Below are 16,803 nucleotides of genomic sequence, written 5' to 3'. Positions count from 1 at the left end.
AGGATCCATGTACGAAAAGAAAGTATGGACTTTGGAAGTATTTCCTGAAGGGTGAAAGGCCATTCAGAATAAATGGATCTTTAAGAAGAAGAAAGACGCAGACGGTAATGTCACCGTCTACCAAGCTCGACTTGTGGCAAAAGGTTATTCATAAGGTCAAGGAGTTGACTATGATGAGACTTCCTCACACATAGCGATGCTTAAGTCCGTCAGAATCATGTTAGCGATAGCTGCATTTTTTGATTACGAAATTTGGGAGATGGATGTCAAAACAACATTCCTTCACTATTTCCTTAAGGAAGAGTTGTATATGATGCAACCGTCAGGTTTTGTCGATCCAGAGAATGCTGACAAGGTGTGCAAGCTCCAGCGATCCATTTATAGGTCGGTGCAAGCATCTCGGAGTTGGAATCAGCGCTTTGATGAGGTGATCAAGGTGTTTGGGTTTATACAAGCTTATGGAGAAGCTTGTATTTACAATACAGTGAGTGGAAGCTGTATAGTGTTTCCAATATTATATGTGGATGACATATTACTGATTGGAAACAATATAGAATTTCTGGGAAGCATAAAAGCATATTTGAATCAGAGTTTTTCAATGAAGGAGCTAGGGGGAAGATGCTTTTATATTAGGAATGAAGATCTATACAGATAGATCGAGATGCTTAATAGGACTTCCAGAAAGCAAATACCTTGACAAAGTTTTGAAGAAGTTCAAAATGGATCAGTCCAAGAAAGGGTTCTTGCCTGTATTGCAAGGTGTGAGGTTGAGTAAGACTCAATGCCCAGTGACTGCATAAGATATAGAATAGATGAGTGTCATCCCCTATGCTTCTGCAATAGGCTCTATCATGTATGGAATGTTGTGCTCAAGAACTGATGTCAGCCTTGCCATAAGTATGGCGGGATGTATTCAAAGTGATCTAGGAATGGAACACTGGACAAAGGTCAAGAATATCCCGAAGTACCTAAACACGACTAAGGAAAGATTTCTCATTTATGGAGGTGATCAAGAGCTCATTGTCAAGGGCTATGATGATGCAAGCTTTGACAGTGATCCGGATGACTCTAGTCTCAAACCAGATACATATTTATTCTCAATGGGGGAGCGGTAAGCTCGTGCAGTTCCAAGAAAAGTGTGGTAGTTGATTCTACATGCGAAGCAGAGTACATAGCGGCCTCGGAGGTGGCTAAAGAAGGTGGTTGGATGAACGAGTTCATGACAGATCTTGGAGTTGTGCCCAGTGCATTGGATCCAATGACTCTGTTCTGTGTCAACACTGGTGCCATTGCTGTGGCCAAGGAACCAAGGTCTGACAAGAGGACCAGACACATAAAGCGATGCTTCAATTCCATCCGCGATTACATCCAGGAGGAGGACATACATATTTGCAAAGTGTACACCAAATTGAATGTCGTAGGATAAATGACTTGTTTGACCAGTTAGCACAATCAAATGTGTTCTCCAAAATTGATTTGCGATCAGGATATCATCAGCTTAAGATACGTTTGGAAGACATTCCCAAGCAGCATTTACATCACGATACGGATTGTATGAGTTTACTATGATGCCTTTTGGACTAACAAATTTCGTGCATTTAATGAATAAGGTATTCATGAGGTACATGGATAAGTTTGTCATAGTATTCATCGACGACATACTTGTCCACTCCAAGAACCCCGAAGAGCACGTAGAACACCTAAGGATTGTGTTAGGAGAACCGTGTAAGCATTAGTTGTATGCCAAATTCGGCAAGTGTGAGTTTTGGCTAAAACAAGTCGGATTTTTGGGCCACGTAATGGCCCAAGAAGGCATAGCCGTGGATCCTCAAAAGGTCAAGGCTGTAGGTGAATGGACGCAACCAGCTAACATGATAGATGTGTGAAGTTTAGAATGGCGGGATACTACCGAAGATTCATTGAAAGCTTTTCCCCTATGGCCAAACCCATGACCCAAGAACTCAAAAAGGACAAGAAGTTTGAATTGACTGAAGCCTACGAGAATAGCTTCCAAGAGCTGAAGAAGAGACTGACCACTACACGAGTGTTAATCGTCCGAGACTTAAATAAATATTTTGAGGTATATTGTGACGCCTCAAGGAAAGGCCTCGGATGCGTACTTATGTAGGAAGGGAAAGTTGTGGCTTACGCCTCCAGACAATTATGGTGACACGAACAAAATTACCCCACTCATTATTTGGAATTGGCCGCCGTGATACACGCTCTCAAGGAGTGGAGACATTTCCCACTTGGAAATCGCTGTGAGTATATACAGATCATAAGAGTCTCAAGTATATCTTCACGCACCCAGATCTCAACCTACAACAATGCCGTTGGCTGGAATTAATTAAAGATTATGACGTGGGTATCATTACCATCCTCGTAAGGCAACCGTGGTAGCCGATGCTCTCAGCAGGAACCCCACCTCAGACAAAGACCTTGTACAACAGCTAAGGCCCGAATTTGCTAGAGTTCGCTCTGCTAAACCTGCTTCTCATTCCAGAAGGCACTGTGGCACAACTAGAAGTACAACCCACTCTAGATGAGAATATCAAGAAGGCTCACAATGAGCACCCCAACATTGAAGGCATAAAGAGAAATGTGGGCCTCAAAAAGGCCCCAGAATTAATTATTGATGAACAGTGAATAATATGGCACACAGACGGACTATGCGTACCATACCAAGAGGACCTCAAAGTTCAAATTTTGGAAGAATCTCACAACATGCCATACTCAATCCATCCCGGAGGTACAAAAATGTACAAGGATCTATAGGTAAAATATTGGTGGCACGGGGTGAAAAGGGATATTGCTTCTTTCATTGCCCGTTGTGATTCATGTCAACTAATCAAGGTAGAACACCAGAAGCCAGCATGAATGTTACAACCTATGAAGGTACCCGAGTGGAAATGGCATGAGGTAGGCATGGACTTCATCGTCGAACTACCCCGGTCCCGACACGGACATGATGCTATATGGGTTATCACAGTTCGACTCACCGAGGTAGCTCACTTCCTTCCTTTAAAGACCACTTACTCCACTCACAAGCTAGCTCAATTATACCTCGCCCGCATCATATGATTACATGGGATCCCTAAAACCATGTATCGGACTGAGGCACTCAGTTTGCATCAAGGTTTTGGGATTATTTACAACAAGCATTGCGAACCGAGTTAGTGTTCAACATATCATATCATCCACAAACTAGAGGACAAACCGGGCGTGTGAATCGGATTCTCGCGGACATGCTAAGGGCACGCATGCTAATATATGGAAACAGTTGGGAGGACATCTTTCCCTACGCCAAATTCTCATACAACAACAGCTATCACGCAAGTGTGCAAATGTCACCTTTTCAAGCCTTGTATGGACGAAGGTGTCGTACGCCCCTAAATTAGTCATAGACTGTAGATAGCCGTATCTTCAGCGTGCAAATGCTTCAAGAGGCTGAGGACAAGGTAAAACTTATCAGAGATCGACTCAAGACAGCCGAAAGCCGCCAGACGAGCTATTACGATCAAAAACACCGTGACGTCGTCTTCGATCCAAATGATTATGTGTATCTCAAGGTATCACAAATGAGAGGGTTAGAAAGGTTCAAGGTCAAAGGCAAGCTTGTGCCCTGTTTCATCAGAACATTCCGGATAAGCACTCAAAGGGGCTAAGTTGCCTATCAGGTCGATCTACCTGCGGAACTGTCAGATGTGCACAACGTGTTCCATATCTCTCAACTAAGGAAGTGTCTAAGGAATCCTGATCAACAGGTACCCCATGACAGTATAGAAGTGCAACCAGACCTCTCTTACTAGGAATACCCCGTAAGAATACTAGAGGAAGCAGAAAGGAGGACATGCCAGAAGGTCACCAAAAAGTTCAAGGTACAATGTAGCAACCATTCAAAGGATGAGGCCACTTGGGAAAGAGAAGACTTTCTGCCGAAAGAAGAAATACAACTTCTTGAGGACTGACTGTCAACTCGGGGACGAGATTTTTCTAAAGGGGGTAGGTGTTGTAACACCCACAAGTTTTAATTTGGATTTATCTGACTTTTGAGTTGTTTTAAAACGGATTTCAAAAATTTGCTTGGATGAAAACTCTTGAAGCATGTCTAGTTTGAAAGGGATTTTTCCCTAGCCTCTTCTCCAAATGACTTCGTTTGGGAGAACCTTTTTATTTATTCTTCTAACCAACCTTTGGAATAAATTCCACATGTTCACTTGTCAACCTTCTTCAATATTTCTTTCCCCTCCATCTTTTCTGATTTCTAACCTATGGAACTTCTCTAGCATCTATGCTTTTATTTTAGTTAAATTCTCAAAGTTTTAGAAGGGTTTAACAACCTTTCATATTTTATTTCAATCAAAAATATTTTCTGTAATTAGTTGTGACCCCAAATGTTTTTGAAAAAACTCATAGATTCCTTTGGTGTTTGATACCCAAATTCCTATCCTTAGAAGACCTTAGCATCCTGAGCCCATTTGACCTAGAACATTGGGGTCACTAGTGTGAAATTTTCAAATTAGGTTTGACCAAAATTTGACCAAGATATTGTGTTTTTATTAAAAACCTGGCTTAACCATTTTCAAAAATTCTGATAATTTATAGACAGTCTCTGCACTGAATGAGAGGCCATCTCATAAATTTCAATCTTCAAATAGTTTCTCCACGTGCCGATTTTGTCGGATTTTGGGCTCCGCAAAACCCTAAGATTCGAACACACGGGCGTGTGCGGCGATCTTTCTCAGCTCGACCTTACCTATCCCGCTACTCGATGGAAAGGACAAAGAACTCACGCGATGGTGAGGAGAACATGAAACACAGCAGTTTACCTAGGTTCGGGCCGCTGCGAAGCGTAAAACCCTATTCCTGCTTTTGGTGGATTGCCTCTCACGGAGGTTGGTGGATGAACTAGTACATTGCTTTCGACCCTCTGGAGGCCAAGTGGTTAGGTGTGATGCTCTAGGGTTTCAATGATCTGGTCTCCTTCTCTCAGGTATCCTACCCTCTCTATTTGTAGTAGAGGCCCAGGTCATCTTCCCTTATCGTTGGCGGGAAGGGATCCCACAAAGGCCAGTTTCAGTGTGGGACAAGGGAACATGCTTCCCCTGTCTAAAGTGGTCTTCGCTTGCAAAGCTGCTGCCAGCGCCGCAGAGGTGAGCACAGGGATGATGCCCGTCCTGCCGGTGGGCGGCCATGGTCTTGTTGCACCAGAAGGGAAACCTTTAGGAGATGCCTTTGGGGTCCTGGTTCGCTACCACCTTCTTTGCACCAAAGGGGGACTGCCATGTCCCGTCATCTTCTGATCCCATGTCCTTCCATGGCGTCATCCTTGACTCCTGAGGCTCGATCCTTCCTTGAAATATCCGCCACTCCGGAGGGGTCATGAGGACGGGCCCCTACGAGTCTTGATGACGCTCCTCCTCATGAAGCTTGGCCCCTCGCGAGGGCCTTCCTTAGGATGATGCTAATCATTGTCGGTCTCGTGTTGATGAAGTGGGCCCGCCCTGGGCCGCAGGCAGGCAGGTCTGGGTACCCCCATTCCCAGAACGCCTACAGTAGCCCCGGGGCCCAAGGCGTGCCTGGGTTGGCTTCTCGGCGAAGCCTCAAAGACGGCCTGAAATGTCGCAGTCCCCATTTGCCTGCGGGTTAGGCGACGCACGTGTCTCAAAGCTGCGCCGCGACGATCTCGATCCTCTAGGCACCCGGGCGGTGCCAGGCCAAGATGATGCGACTCCCAATCCGCCGCGAGGAGACTTCTTCCCCTCCTCCGCTATTCGTCTTCATGGCATCCCCCGAAGATGGCTCTATCTGGGGAAGCGTGCGGCACCTCCTGCGCCCTCGTCCGCCCCCGAGGGCAGTGGCGGAGGGCCATCCGCCCCCGTTGGGTAATGGCTAACGAGTAAGTCCTTCGTTGTGTTTCCTTTGTTTGTTGCTCTGTCTGTTGTCCTTGCGTTGATCTTCTTTCTTCTTCAGCACGCTCTCCTCCAAGAAGCCAAAGCTCAGTGAGCTCCAAGAGGAGGTGGAAGAGCTTCGGCACCGGCTTGAGAGCGTCCAGGCCTCCTTCGACGCCGCTCGCCAAGGCGAGGCGGAGGCGAAGGAGGAGCTAGCATCACTTTAGCAGGAGGTCCGAGAGGGGGCGGACGTCGTGCAGGTTCTCAGGACGAGGCATCAGACGCCGGGCTGATGGCGTCCCAGCGCGCCATGCAGTTTGCCGGCACCGCCGACCAGGCGACCGCCATTACGCGCTAGTTTGCGGGGAGGGCCCCAACCCTGTCCAACGTGAGGAGCGACGGGGGCTACCTCGTCTTCTTCCAGGAGGTCGTGGAGGTGCTGGAGACTGGCTCCCACCGTGCGGAGGAGGACAGCGTGTCCAGCAGACGTGAGCTTCTGGGCCTTGCCCCGACGCTCATCTTCTCCAACTTGCGTTGCCTCGCTTCAGATCTCGACCTGCGATGCATCATCGAACCGGCGATCATCGAGTCCTGCTGTCTTCTTTGGGATGAGATCCGCCCGCATGTGGATCCTCTAGTGCGGTGGTACGTCCAGGTGCCCGCCTCAAGCGAGGAGGGTGGTCCCGACGCTGTGTCAGCATGCGCCATGGGTGACTCCGGCAGGCCCTCCCTTTTGTACCCCATGCTCCCATTTGCCTGCTCCTATAATGGTGAATCAAGAACTCTGCCCTACTGGGCGTTAAGCTTTTGTTGTTTTTACCTTGGATGCTCTCCTCTTTACATTTTCTCTTGAGGTGATGGCTTGCGTGCTGGTGGTTGTTCTAGCGGGCCTGCAAAGCTTAGGGCCAGTCGATGTAGCTGCCGTAACTTGGGGGTGACGAGGGAGGCATGACCTTCCGGGAGTTCTGCCCTCCCGAGGCACCTCTCGTGCCGCCGCGTGCTTGGGTGTTGGAGTCACTCCTTGGTGTCGTCGAATCCTTAGGCCATGCATCCTTGGTTAGTGCATGTATTTTAATTCATCGTTAGTTTATCGTAAAGCAAGAGGGTCCTGGTGAGGGCCTGTCAGGCACTTAGCTTGTGGATTTGCGTCGATCCCTTGCGTAGTTCCCTCGGCGCAGCTCCTGTTCCGCAAGCGGGATGAGATGAAGACCCTTTCGGCAATCTATGTCTGCAGGTCCCGGTCCCGCACATTTCCTCGGCACCGTGAGGTTCAACCCATTACCAAGGTTGTCCCTCACGGGACATAGCCCCGGTACCCTGGGGGCCGAGTGGCTTTGTCTCCAGTAATGCTCCTGAGGCGCGCTGCTCAGGAGCCCCCTTGACACTCGAGCCACTCTGTGTCGTCAAGCCCCAGCCTTAATGCCCGGTAAGACTCCTGAGGCGCTCCCATGGACCCCCTTTCTGGCGCCCAAGCGATTCCTCACTCCTGAGGTGGGTAGACGCCCCGTGGGGACGCCTGAAGCTCTTCCTCGTCGGGAGGATCAGCCAGTGCCGCGTACTCTGGCACGTACGGCTCCTCGTAGGCGCTCGCCCGTCCCCCGCGGCCGGCAATCAGTGCGACGGTGGCGGCCCCTCTTGGTGGTGTAGGGGGATCCTCCCTGCCATACTTCTAGGAGATCTTCCTACCAAAAGCCTCCGCGCGAAGTCACTTGTTCCTGTTGCCATTGCTGGGTGGTCCTGGCACCGTCCGGTGCTGATTCCCTCCTTGGTGTCGTGCCATGTCTTCGTTGACATAGTTCGTCTACGCCATCGCCTCCGCCCTCCGCTGGCTGCGCTGAAGTTAGCGCTCCTGCCGGACCACCGCGGGCTATCAAGGGTTAGCATGGTCTTGGTGATGCGTGCCAGCATGCACGTCGGTCGTCCCGTCGTTCTCCTCGCGTCCCTAGTGGTTGTCGGCGTGGTGGAGGGCCGTGCGAAGCGTGTCTCTCTCGGCCCCGCCCAGAGCAGGCAGGGCCCCCAAGCTTGCAGGCTCGGCGGCCGACACACGGTGTGAAACCTTGGCGCACGGCGCCTGTGGCTCCGAGGATGCACCGGGTTGGATGGCCTTCTGGGCGATAGCGATTACCTCCATGATGTGGTCCGTCCAGGCGTCGAAGCCCCCTGGTGTCTATTGTTGGTAGAGCATCTCTCTTGCCATCCACAACGCGTCGTGCGCGGTGAGACCTCCCAAGTTGATGCGGCAGTGCGGGTGCCCGGGCCGCCACCCTGCCCCCATGCTCTTGGGTGTCACGGGTGTCCGTCACGGTGGAGAAGATGTTGCCGGCCTGGTACGAGTCGCCTGGTCCGGCGACACCCGTATGCGAGCCTCCAGCCGATGTGACGTGGCGGTTGGAGACCAGCTCGACAAGGCTCAGAGAACCTGGTTGGTGCCAACCATCGGTGCTACGGTCTAGGAAGGAGGAAGCTGGGAGAAATCCTTGACACGCCCCTACATGGCACGCCAAATGTCGGATTTCGGGGTCCGCAAAACCCTAGAATTCGAACACAGGGGCGTGTCCAGCAATCTTTCTTGGCTCGACCTTACCTATCCCGCTACTGGAGGGAAATGACAAACAACTCACACGATGGTGAGGAGAACACGAAACACAACAGTTTACCCAGGTTCGGGCCGTCGCGAAGCATAAAACCCTACTCGTGCTTTTGGTTGTTTGCCTCTCACAGAGGTTGGTGGATGAACTAGTAAAGTTCTTTCGAGCCTCCGGAGGCCAAGGGGTTAGGTGTGATGCTCTAGGGTTTCAATGATCTGGTCTCCCTCTCTCAGGTATCCTACCCTCTCTATTCACACTAGAGGCCCGGGTCCTCTTCCCTTATCGTTGGCGGGAAAGGATCCCACAACGACCAGTTTCGGTGGGGGACAAGGGAACATGCTTCCCCTATCTAAAGTGGTCTTCGCCTCCAAAGTTGCTGCCAACGCCGCAGAGGTGAGCACAGGGATGACGCACGTCCTGCTGACAGGCGGCCATGGTCTTGTTGCACCGGAAGGGAAACCTTGAGGAGATGCCTTTGGGGTCCTGGTTTGCTCCCACCTTCTTTGCACCAAAGGGGGAACTGTCATGTCCTAACATCTTTTGATCTCCTATCCTTCCATGGCGTCATCCTTGACTCCCGAGGCCCGATCTTTCCTTGAAAAATCTGCAGCTCCGGGGGGTTCTTAAGGAGGCCCCCCTACGGGTCATGACGACGCTCTTCCTGGCGAGGCTTGGCCCCTTGCAAGGGCCTTCCTCGGGATGATGCTTCTCCTTGCTGGTCTCATGTTGATGAAGTGGGCCCGCCCTGGGCTGCAGGCAGGCAAGTTTGGGTACCCCATTCCTAGAACGCCGACAGATTTCATTTGATCAAACACGTGGTGTGCACTTTGGCCATCAGTCTCTGAATCTAGTTTAGTCAATGTTCAGAATGTGGTGTTCGTCGATTGACACATTCAGAGCGACATCGTCAATCTTTGCAGTAGCGAGGGTGGCAGCTCGCCACTATGCCCGAGCCTATCCACCCGCCGCACAGTCCATTGGATGGTTGTCCGTGTCGATGGTGAGCTGGCCTGAGCTAGGCAGCTCCGGCAGCAGCGCGAGCAGCGGCTGGCCTCGCCAACCGTGACCCGTGTTGCAGCACGACACTGCTCGGCACCACCCTTCCCCCTGAGAGCTCCGTGTCTTCCTTCCCTCTAGTGCACGCTGCGTTGCCCGTCACCACGTCCTAGATGACGCAGAGCGCGAATTCTGTTGCCGCCATGCCCAAAGACTACCGCACCGTCGAGTCGGATCTCTCGTCGATGACCACTCGATATTAGGCCCAAATGGAAACCCTCTAGAGTGTGGATGCTTGCCCAACCCTGCAATCGCCTGATTGACCGCCTTAATCACCAAAATTGGTCGCCGGAGTAAGTCCCCGCGGCGCCCATCTCGGCCGCTTATAAATAGAGCCCCCTCCTTTGCCCCGATCAACCTAGCCACTCGAGCTCCTCTGCTCCTTCTCCAAGAGACTCGCCCAAGCCATCGGAGGGGCTCGAAAGTATCTTCTTCCCCGCCTTCGTCCACCTCGATTCATTTCAAGCATCGGTAAAATTGGTCGTGGTGGATGTATCCCCGCAACCCAGTTCTTGCTAGCACACTCCTAGAGCTCGACCCCTTCTGACCCGCACGCGATTTCGGTGAATGCATGCCTCTCCGTCAAGTTCCCACTACACCCGAAAACGCCACCCGCCGGAGTTGAAGAAACCATGGTCGTGCTTCCTGTCGACGTGTGACTCCACCTCGATCTGCATTGGATACTCCTGGTGAGTGCACCAGCGTGTTCTTTTCCCCCTCGCTCACCACAGGAAGTCGCCGGCGACACCACGAGTTTCTGCCGAAGGTGATGTGGATTCAAACCTCACAGTGAAGGCCCACTCTCAGGATTCTATTCTTTTTAAATTGTTTTCTAAAACGCCTTCCGCCAGAATACATTTTCTCTTCGGGGTTGCGTACTTTCATCAGAGCACCTTGTTTCTTTTTAGTCTGCCCCCTCGATGGATTCTATTTTATCATAGAATAGTCCCTGGTTTTATTTTACTTATAACTTCAAAACTATAAAAGCTTCTTAAATGATTCTTTTTGCAAAATCTACTCTGGAGGTCTAGTTTATTTTCAGATTTATTTTAAAATTGTTTGGAGATACTAGCTAGGTCTTATCTCTTACGATGGTATATATTGTATGATGTAGATTCTGATGACGGGAACACCGACATCAACTTCACCGAGGTCGATCCCGACTACGTGGAACCAGGCAAGCATGTTTGAACTTTTGATGTGTTTTCTCACTAATTAATTTAATATTTGTCCACTGCATTAATTAGGCATATCACATCTTACTCAAACAAAGTTAATATGTGGCTATGAAAATTTATGGTTGTGATTGGTCGTGGATAACCTAGTCATCCGGAACGAGATAAGTTGTGGCGTGGTCATAACGAATGCATGACATTGATGGAAATATTAGTGGATAACTCATGTATCGACCTAGATCGAGACTTGTCAGTTTCCTACCTTTGTTATCCTCCTTCCATAGTTTCTTGGAAGGGGATTCAGTATAGTCGGTCGTAGGCCTATTATCAGATACACACCAAGTAGAGGAGCCGGGATGAAGGTATCAATGGCCCTGGACTAAATCCAGTCATCCGGTCAGGGGCAAGGGTGTTTCCTGTGTGGGACCGAGAGGGAGGGCACTCCTTTGAAGCGCGCGGTATAAATTTAATCCCATGCTAGTCGAGATTGGATCCTTCCCATCTTATGGTTTTTCCCTGGCAGCGTAGTCCCGGTGAAGCCGGTCTTCGCGGGGGTAAAAATGGGTGTGTGCTGATTCTGTGTGTCTACTTCTAAAATATCGTACGCGGGATTAGTCATAGTGACTATCGGAAACCGTGAGCTATGGCTCAAGAGTACACCCTCTGCAGAGTCAAAACTATTTGAGTAGTCGTGTCCATGGTCAAGGACAGTTTGTTGACAAGTCAAGTGTTGGTCTTAGAGTCGGTCCCTGGGGCACAAGTGTGGTTTAATGATAATGGTTGTGGACATTTGACGGTGTTGTGGCAAAACTTACTTGTTGGTGATATGGTTCTAAGTTTATCCTGAAGGTTGGTTGTACCACCCGGATAATCCTTTACTTTATTTTATGCCATTTCAGCGGTGTCGCGAAGACGCATGATTGTGGCTTATTATTTATTTTATGCCCTTTCTACGGTGTCGCTGAGAGCCTGACAGTGGCTTATTATTTATTTTGTTCCCTTTATGTGGTGTCGCTAAAACGCCCGACAATGGCTTATTATTTATTTTATGCCCGTTGTGTAGTGTCGCCAAGATACCAGACTGTGACTTACTATTTATTTTGATGCCCTGTATGAGGTGTCGCTTAGACGCCCGACGTTGGTGATCTACTTACGTGTTAACCTTTCGAGGCTTCGCTCCAGACACCCGATCGGTGCATTTCCTTTTATGTTTGGGTATTTCGGGAGGATTACTGCCCGACTTGTCCACTCTAACATAACTGCTATTAATGTCTATATCATGATAAATTATGACCTGAACCATGCATATTAAAAATTTACTGCATACATCTCATCTTTTGTGCAAACTGTTTGCGAGTACTTTTTGAATACTCACTGGCTTGTTGATGTGGCCAGATATGGATGAAGGAGACTTCTTCGATGAAGAGTTTGATAGAGAGTCCGATGTCTAGAGGAATCCCAGTTAGTCTTGCGATCATGGAGTCCATCGCTGTATTATTTCACCGCTTACACCACCACGAATAAACCGTCAAGCCTTACTCTGACTCTTGGCACATAGTAGTACTTGTCATGTCACTTCACTCTTATGTGATGTGCCCTCTTTATTACGAGGAGCTGAGTTATCCCCTGACCACTTTAACATATATGTCCATGTGAGACATTGGACATGTTGTAATAATTTGTAGAGCAACCTCCGCTCTACTATGTTTAATATTAAGCACTACGGGTTTTCTGTATCAAGATGAGTCTATCAGTGGGAAATATTTTTCTACATTGGTGACATTCATGGCTGATTTCCAATAAATCATTTTATCTGGAAGCCCGTCCTGACACAATGTAAATCACATAGTGATGTGATCTAGATTATTGACTCTAGTGGAAGTGGGAGATTGTTGGAAATACGCCCTAGAATTATATTGATTGGAAACTAAAATACATGTATGGATACATAGACAACACATTGTCCCTAGTGAGCCTCTAATGGACTAGCTCGTTGATCAAAGATGGTCAAGGTTTCCTGGCCATAGACATGAGTTGTCATTTGATAACGGGATAACATCATTAGGAGAATGATGTGATGGACAAGACCCAAACTATGAACATAGCATATGATCGTGTCAGTATATTGTTATTGTTTTTTGCATGTCAAGTATTTGTTCCTATGACCAGGAGATCATGCAACTGGGTGACATTGGAGGAGTACCTTATATGTATCCAACATGGCAACATAACTGGATGACTATAAAGGTGCTCTACCGGTATCTCCGAGGGTGTTTGTTCAGTTGAAATGGATCAAGACTGGGATTTGTTACTCTGTGTGACGGAGAGGTATCCCAGGAACAACTCGGTAATACAACATCACAATGAGCTTTCAAGAAATGTGACTAGGGAGTTAGCCATGAGATCTTGTATTACGGAACGAGTAAATAGACTTTTCTATAAGGATATTGAACTTGGTATGGAGATACCGATGATCGAATCTCGGGCAAGGAACATACTGATGGACAAAGGGAATTGTATACGGTATTGGTTGAATCCTTGACATCGAGGTTCGACCGATATAGATCTTCGTAGAATATGTAGGAACCAATATGTGCATCCAGGTCCCGCTATTGGTTATTGATCGGAGAGTGTCTCGGTGGTGTCTGCATAGTTCGCGAACCCGCATGGTCTTTCGGATAGTAGAGTCATTATATTAGATATAAGCATAGTAGAGTCATTATATTGGTGACCAAAGGTTTTTCGGAGTCCCGGATTTGATCCCGCACGTGACGAGGAACTTCGGAATGGTTCGGAGACGAAGATTGATATATAGGATTAAGGGCATCAGAGTCCAGAAGTGTTCTGGGGCATATCGGGGAATTGATAGGGTGACGAAGGGAGTTTCGGGGAGGCCCCGACAAGTGTTGGGAGCCACATGGGCCAAGGAGAGGTGTCACACTAGCTCACAAGGGGATGGGCGCCACCCACACCCCAGCTCACCTCAGCTAAGCGAGGACCTCAACCCCTAGGGCAGCCGGCCAACCCAACTTGGGTGGCAAGGCACCTAGGTAGGAGGGCCCAACCCTAGCCGCCGCCCCCTCGTTTGGCCATCGGCCCCTAGGGGAAATCCCAGGGCACCCTCCCCTCCTCTCTTTCCCCTCTATATAGAGAGGGAGAGAGAGGGCAGCCGCACTACAATGTGCTAAAGCTCTGCTCCTCCTCGCCCTCATAGTTCTACTCCTCTAAATCTCACACGATGAAGCCCTGCTGAGCTGTCACCACCACCACCTCACCACGCCACCGTGCTGACGGAGGAATCAGGCTGCTAATTCACCATCGCTCGCTAGATCAAGGAGGCAAGGCGTCCTGAAGCCGTACTTGTGTTGAGCGGAGAGCTGTCGTCCGTTCGGCGCTTGATCGGGAGTTCGCAGGATGGATTGTGATTGGATCGCGAATATGTTCCACTACATCAACCGAGTTCTTTATCGCTTCCGCTTAGTGATCTATAAGGGTAAGTATATCCAATCTCTCCTCTCATAGATGTGCATCTCCTAGATTGATCTTGGTGAGCGTAGGAATTTTTTTGTTTCCCATGCAACGTTCCCCAACACAAGCATTAGTATTCTGCACAATATTATTCCATAATTCTTCAGCCTGTCCAATGGTTCGTTCCCTAAAAACACAACCATCACAAATATCTAGGTAGTCCCTAGAAGCATCGGTTTGTCCATTAAAGAAGATATCAAGTACTTCAATTTTCTTTAAGGGATGATCCGGCAAAGCTTTAAGTAGCTGTAAAAAGCCTCCCCCAAGATTAAGGGAGATTCTCTTCTTCAATTTGCACAAAGTTAAATATTTCTTGTAAAATAGCTTGTTTCTTGTGAGCAGGATTTTTTTTTTGAGTGAAGTAATATATAATATCCTGGGGTCCAAGCACACTACTAGGAGGAAGTGAAAGGAACCAATTCTAAGCATCACGTTTTAGTGAGAAAAGAAAAAAATCTGAAGTGTTTAAAAGTAGCTAATCTTTTCCTCATGCGCAAACAAGATGGCAATATCATATAATGTAGTAAGGTGTGCAACAACGGTTTCAGTTTCATAACCAAGAAAAGGATCAGATTCTACTACACTGATTAACTCAGGATCAACACAGAATTGATAATCCTCATCAGAAACACGTATAGGAGAAGTAACAAATTTAGGATCATGTTTCATTTTCTCCATCATAGGTTTTTATTTCAATTTGAATAGTAGTTTCTTTAAATCATCTCTATAATTGCAAGCAAGAAAGTCTCTAGCTATCTGATACTTGTGGTCTGTGTTGGGTTTTCCGTGAAGAGGAACGGGTGATGCAGCACAGTGTACATAAGTATTTTCCTCAATGATAACCAAGTCTATCAAACCAATAGGAGTAACACGCAACCCCCATATTCATCGCCTACACACAAAGTAGCAAACACTTGCACCCAACAAGGGTAAGAGGGTGGCCAATCCCGTTGGACATGTTCCTTGCAAGAAGATTAGTAGTGTAGATGATAGATGAAAAATATAAAATGCAAAAGAAATAAAAAGTAAATAAAGGCAGCGAGGAAATTGTGGCGTATGTAAATTTATAAGTGAATAGACCCGCGGGCCATAGTTATGCAATATTTATTCACTGCAATGATCATGTGTATATATGCATTACGTTCATAAGCAAATAGGCCGACTCCTGCATAATGCCATCGACCGCTATCGAGCATGCATCTAGAGTATTAGGTAAGACTGAGTAATGCTTGGAGAATAATGCCATTATGTAGAAAAAGAGAACTGAATTAATTTGAATTAAGTCCATCTTCTTATCCTGAGTAGCAACAATACAAACACGTGTCTTCTCCCTTTGTGTCACTAGAATATAGAGCACCGTCAGATTCAACCCACTACAACGCACCTCTCTCACTTGGAGCTAAATCAATCTAGTTGGCAAAACAAAATCGATAGATGAAAGAGATTTATGAATATATAATAATCATGTAAATAAGAACCATATAATTCGGAGAAGACTCAAATCTTTTATCATGAATAATCTGAACATAAACCCACAACTCATCAGATCCCAACAAACGCACCGCACAAAGTGAATACATCAAATATATCAAAGCAAAGATGCGATGATCATTGTATGGAAGAACATAGAGAGACAGAGAGAGTGAGAAAGAGAGAGAGAGATCTAGATACTAGATATGGACATGTAGGTCTATGGTTGTCTAATCACACATCACCATGAGAGCAGCAAGGATGATGTAGAGGCCCTCCATGATTCAATCACCTTCCGCCAAGGCACCAGAATAGGGCTACATAAGGGAAAATGGCGGGACATAGACTTGCCGTGGCGGAAAAAGTGTTTCGGGAGCTTTCTTAGGGCTTTGGGGGAATAAGATAATTTATAAGTGAGAGAACAATGTCAAGCGAGCCATGAGGGGGCCATGGCTCAAAAGGGCGCACCCAGCCCCATAGGCCTGCCCTGTTGGCTCGTGGGTCCCTCGTGTGGCCTTGTACTTCCCCTAAAGCTTTCATGTCTTCTTTTGGTCTAGAAACCTCATCAAAAAAATTTATGGTATTTGTACTCCGTTTGTTACCATAAACCTGAAAAATCAAAAACATGCAGAAAACAACAACTCACACTTGGCACTGACTTAATAGGTTATTGCTAAAAAATAATATGAATTTGCAAGTAAATGCCCAAAAAGCATCCTAGAGTGATAATATTATAGTATGGAACAATGAAAAAGTACAGATGCATTGGAGGCGTATTATCATCCCCAAGCTTAATTCTCGCTCGTCCTCGAGTAGGTAAATGATAAAAACAGATTTTTTGGTGTGACATGATAACCAACATGTAATCTATTGCAATTTTGATCATTGAGTGATGATGAATTAGCAAACAATAACCTAGTAATATCCATGAACATAAGTAACATAATAATCAATGTTCAAAATATATGATCCCTAAAGAATGTTTACCCCCCATTCGTTTTATCATATTAATATGGCATGGCTCCGTCTTCACCACATAAATAAAATGTGAAGCACCACCATTATAACTCAGGAAATTGGATAATATTTTTAATG

This window comes from Hordeum vulgare, chromosome 5H, assembly GCF_904849725.1.
Source record: "Hordeum vulgare subsp. vulgare chromosome 5H, MorexV3_pseudomolecules_assembly, whole genome shotgun sequence".
NCBI lineage: Eukaryota > Viridiplantae > Streptophyta > Magnoliopsida > Poales > Poaceae > Hordeum > Hordeum vulgare.
Note: the sequence above shows the minus strand (reverse complement) of the source record.